Genomic DNA, 5,256 nt, shown 5'->3' with positions numbered 1-5,256 from the left:
GAAAGTGAAGGCACAACTCTTAAATGGCTGCCTCTTTCCATTCAACCAGGCAGGTGTTTCAAGATTATGTTTAGATTGAAAGCTTTTTAAAAATCAGATGGCAAATGATGCCAGCAGGAAAATCTTCAAACAACAAGAGAAAGGAATAATTTTCTAATGGTAATTATAAAACACACTCCCATTCCCCAAGTTCTGTAAATTCTAGCTCTTATCACTGGATCCTCACTTTGTTAGCACTGTTTAAAACATCAGAGTTGAATATTAAAACCAAATAAAATCTTAAAATGGTGTTTTAGAAATATGAACATCTAGAAATATACCACAGTTCTTCAGAGACATATTTGTGGGACAGGGGATAGGGAAGAATACCAGTGTGGCTCAGCTTGACCTCGAGTTCACTATCCTGCTTTAGCCTCAATAATGCTGTGATTACAGGAATGAACTACCAAGCTCAAGTCTTCAGGGTTATCATAAATCTTAACATTTACTTACTGTGCTTGCATGTATGTACTTGGGCATGTGTGTCATTGCATTCATGTGGAGGTCAGAAGATAACTTGTAAGAGTCTCTTCTCTCCTTCCACTTTGTGGCTCCTGGGGATCAGTCTCAGGTTGGGAGGATTGAGGGAAGGTATTTTACCTGCTGAGCTCTCTAGAGTTATCGTTAGCGAACTGTTTATATTTCTAATCTGTAAATGGTGGCTGAATGATCAAATGGTCAGCATATTAGCAGTTTACAATTGCTTTACCCTCCTAGGTCCCCTGATCCATGATGAGAGTAGAGTCAGATAAAGGGCGAGTTCATCCCTTCATCAAAGAAGAGTGGGTAAATTTCAGGATGTCAGACAGTCATATATTAGGATAGATTAAAACAGCATGAATAAAGGTTGGAAGAATTTTAAAGCTTATGTTTTAGTAAAGCAATATAAAGCATCTCATTCCCTCCATTTTGAGTTAGAGGCAGTGTGAATTCAGAAGTATTGAAACACATGAAAATGTCATAATTGGGGGGATAGATATGTAACCATGAGTAGTAATCAAAGAATTTTAAAAAAGAAAATGTCATAATTGACAAGTGATTTGCATAGCATGCATCCCTTTATGATGTAATTAAAAAGAAAGGCCCTGGAGGGCAGACATCTGCCTTCGTGGGATTGAGAGGTAGCAGCAGAACATAGCGGCTCCACTAGAGATGAGATGTGGTCTAAGGGATGATATGACTACAAACGTTTTCCAAGAGAACGAACTCCCTCTCGGAGCCAGTCAGTGATGGCTACCATAGAGTAGCTAATGGTGTGCCAAAGATACCACCTCCGCGAGACAAGAGAACGCCTCCGCGAGACAAGAGAGTGCCTCCGCGAGACAAGAAACCACCTCCTGGAGACAAGAGACCGTTTCTGCCAGACAGAAGGCCGCCTGGGCGAGACATGAGACCGCCTGGGCGGTACATGAGACCGCCTGGGCGGTACATGAGGCCGCCAGAGATAGACATGAGAGCGGCTGAGCGAGACATGAGACCGCCTGAGCGAGGCATGAGACCGTTTCTGCGAGACATGAGACCGTTTCTGCGAGACATGAGACCACCTGAGCTAGACATGAGACCGCCTATGCGAGACATGAGACCGCCTGTGCGAGACATGAGACCGCCTGTGCGAGACATGAGAGAGCCTGAAAGAGACATGAGATCGCCTGAAAGAGACATGAGACCGTTTCTGCGAGTCATGAGACCATTTCTGCGAGACATGAGACCGCCTGAGCGAGACATGAGACCACATGTGCGAGACATGAGACCACATGTGCGAGACATGAGACCGCCTGAGCGAGACATGAGACCGTCTGTGCGAGACATGAGACCACATGTGCGAGACATGAGATCGCCTGTGCGAGACATGAGACCGTCTGTGAGAGACATGAGACCGCCTGTGCGAGACATGAGACCGCATGAGCAAGACATGAGACCACATGTGCGAGACATGAGATCGCCTGTGCGAGACATGAGACCGCATGAGCGAGACATGAGATCACCTGTGCGAGACATGAGACCGCATGAGCGAGACATGAGATCGCCTGTGCGAGACATGAGATCACCGGTGCGAGACATGAGACCGCATGAGCGAGACATGAGACCGCATGAGCGAGACATGAGATCACCTGTGCGAGACATGAGACCGCATGAGCGAGACATGAGACCGCCTGTGCGAGACATGAGATCACCTGTGCGAGACATGAGATCGCCTGAAAGAGACATGAGACCGTTTCTGCGAGTCATGAGACCGTTTCTGCGAGACATGAGACCGCCTGAGCGAGACATGAGACCGCCTGAGCGAGACATGAGACCGTCTGTGCGAGACATGAGACCACATGTGCGAGACATGAGACCACATGTGCGAGACATGAGACCACCTGTGCGAGACATGAGACCGCATGTGCGAGACATGAGATCACCTGAGCGAGACATGAGATCACCTGTGCGAAACATGAGATCGCCTGAGCGAGACATGAGATCACCTGAGCGAGACATGAGATCACCTGTGCGAAACATGAGATCGCCTGAGCGAGACATGAGATCACCTGTGCGAGACATGAGACCACCTGAGCGAGACATGAGATCGCCTGAGCGAGGCATGAGATCACCTGAGCGAGACATGAGACCACCTGTGAGAGACATGAGACCGCCTATGCGAGACATGAGACTGCCTGTGCGAGACATGAGAGAGCCTGAAAGAGACATGAGATCGCCTGAAAGAGACATGAGATCGCCTGAAAGAGACATGAGACCGTTTCTGCGAGACATGAGACCGTTTCTGCGAGACATGAGACCGCCTGAGCGAGACATGAGATCGCCTGTGCGAGACATGAGACCGCATGTGCGAGACATGAGCCCACCTGAGAGAGACATGAGATCGCCTGTGCGAGACATGAGATCGCCTGTGCGAGACATGAGATCGCCTGTGCGATACATGAGATCGCCTGTGCGAGACATGAGATCGCCTGTGCGAGACATGAGATCACCTGTGCGAGACATGAGATCGCCTGTGCGAAACATGAGACCGTTTCTGCGAGACAAAAGACCGCCTGAGCTTGACATGAGCCTGCCTGAGCGAGACATGAGATCGCCTGAGCGAGACATGAGACCGCCTGTGCAAGACATGAGATCGCCTGAGCGAGACATGAGACCGCCTGTGCGAGACATGAGATCGCCTGAGCGAGACATGAGACCACCTGTTCGAGACATGAGACCACCTGAGCGAGACATGAGACCGCCTATGCGAGACATGAGATCGCCTGTGCGAGACATGAGATCACCTGTGCAAGACATGAGACCACCTGTGCGAGACATGAGAGCACCTGAACTAGACAAGAGATTGCTTGTGCGAGACAAGAGCCCACCTGTGCTAGACATGAGACCACCTAAGCTAGCCAGACATGATGAAGAAGGCTACAGTCATGTTGATTACGGAGAACTTGACAAGGACCACAGTTTTTCTCATGATCGAAGAAGTAGCTCACCTCACAGAGGAGATGATTCTGGTTACAGACGGTCAAGAGGTCATCATTTCAAAAGGCAACAGTCTGAATACAGGAACATGAGAGATGCCTTTAGAAGGAAAAGTTTCTACTCTTCCCAATATTCAAGAGATCGGTCTCCCCATAAAAGGGATGCTTCTTTCTTCAGAGAGTCACCTGTAGGCCGGAAGGATGCCCCACACAGGAGATCTGGCTCCAGTCTCAGCAGTAGAAGTTACTCTCCAGAAGAAAGCAAGACATGCTCCTTCCATCAGTCTCAGTACACAAGTAAAGAGAAGTCCATTCAGTCTTCAAAAACATCAGGAGATACTTCACCCTCAAGGTCTTCAGAAGTTTCTTCATCCAAGGTGTTAGACCAACCCAGCTGGCTAACTGAGAAGGAACTGGCTGAGGATGCAAGCAAGTGGGATAAGGGAAAGCCAGAGAAGGCCGATGAAAACAGCTTGATTGAGAGTTCTGAGTTTGAGACGGGATCCACTGGACCCGTATTTATCGACCAGACAGAAGAACCCGAGTCGAACACAACAGATGGCACAGAATTGTGTAAAGACAGCCAGCTTAGCAGTCGCTCTAAAGCCATTGCATCAAAATCCAAAGAGATTGAGCAGGCTTACCGACAAGACTTTGAAACTTTTGGTATGGTAGTGAAAATGCTGGTTGAAAAAGAACCTTCATTAGAAAATTCGATACAGTTTGCATTGAGGCAGAATTTACAAGAAATGGGTGAAAGATGTGTTGAAGAACTCAAACGTTTCATTACTGAGTATGACAATTCTACTCCAGATTTTGGAGACCCTTTTTAGAAGAATTGGTGCCGAGGTCAAAATTTTTTTTAAAGTTTCTAGATTATTTTCTCCTTGGATTGTTTAAATCCTTACTATTTTGTGATGAAGAGAAATACTTTATGATAGCTGACCACATTTCTAATATCAAATAAACATCTACAATAGCTTTTGAAGCAAAAAAGAAAAGACTTTCTTATCCCTAGAACATGTTTCAAGCTTAGCACCCCAATCTAATGATGTGAAAACAACAGGAATATTCTACAAAATACCTGACCAATCCTCCTCAAAACTCTCATGATCTTACGAAACCAAGAGAAGAAAGAAGCATGTTGTCACAGCTGCAGGGAATGCAGAGAAATGAGATAGATCAGTATGCAGTGTGGTGCTTTGCTTGGGACCCTGGACAGAAAGGGGGCAGCTATTTGGAAAACTAGAGAAATCCAAATAAACTCCAACATTTAGTAACTAATAAATTGACAGACTTGGATTTCTTTTTTTTCTCCTCTAGATATTTTATTTAAATTAGAAATAATCTTGTTTTACATATCAATCCCAGTTACCTCTCCCTCCCTCCTCCCATGGCCCCACCAACCCCCTATCCCATCCCTCTTCTGTTCTCCAGGGGGTGAGGCCTTCCATGGGGGATCATCAATGTCTGTCACATCATTTGGGTCAGGGCCTAGACCCTTCCCCATGTGTCTAGGATGAGAGTATCCATCTATGTGGAATGGGCTCCCGAAGTCCATTCATACACTAGAGATAAATACTGTTCCACTACCAGAGGCCCCATAGACTGCCCAGGCCTCCTAACTGACACCCATGTTCAGGCGGTGTGGATCAGTCCTATGCTGGTTTCTCAGCTATCAGTCTGGGGTCCATGAGCTCCTCCTTGTTCAGGTCAGCTGTTTCTGTGGGTTTCCTCAGCCTTGTCTTGACCCCTTTGC

General features: G+C 47.0%; 1 pseudogene; it reads left to right on the top strand.

Moving 5' to 3' along the window:
* The first annotated feature begins 1,193 nt into the window (after positions 1–1,193).
* On the top strand, positions 1,194–4,330 carry LOC100754094 (annotated as a pseudogene).
* The last annotated feature ends 926 nt before the right edge of the window (positions 4,331–5,256 follow it).

The sequence above is a fragment of the Cricetulus griseus genome, chromosome X (genome assembly GCF_003668045.3).
Source record: "Cricetulus griseus strain 17A/GY chromosome X, alternate assembly CriGri-PICRH-1.0, whole genome shotgun sequence".
Taxonomy (NCBI): domain Eukaryota; kingdom Metazoa; phylum Chordata; class Mammalia; order Rodentia; family Cricetidae; genus Cricetulus; species Cricetulus griseus.
The sequence above is the reverse complement of the archived record's forward strand: the minus strand, read 5'-3'. Positions and strand labels throughout refer to the sequence as shown.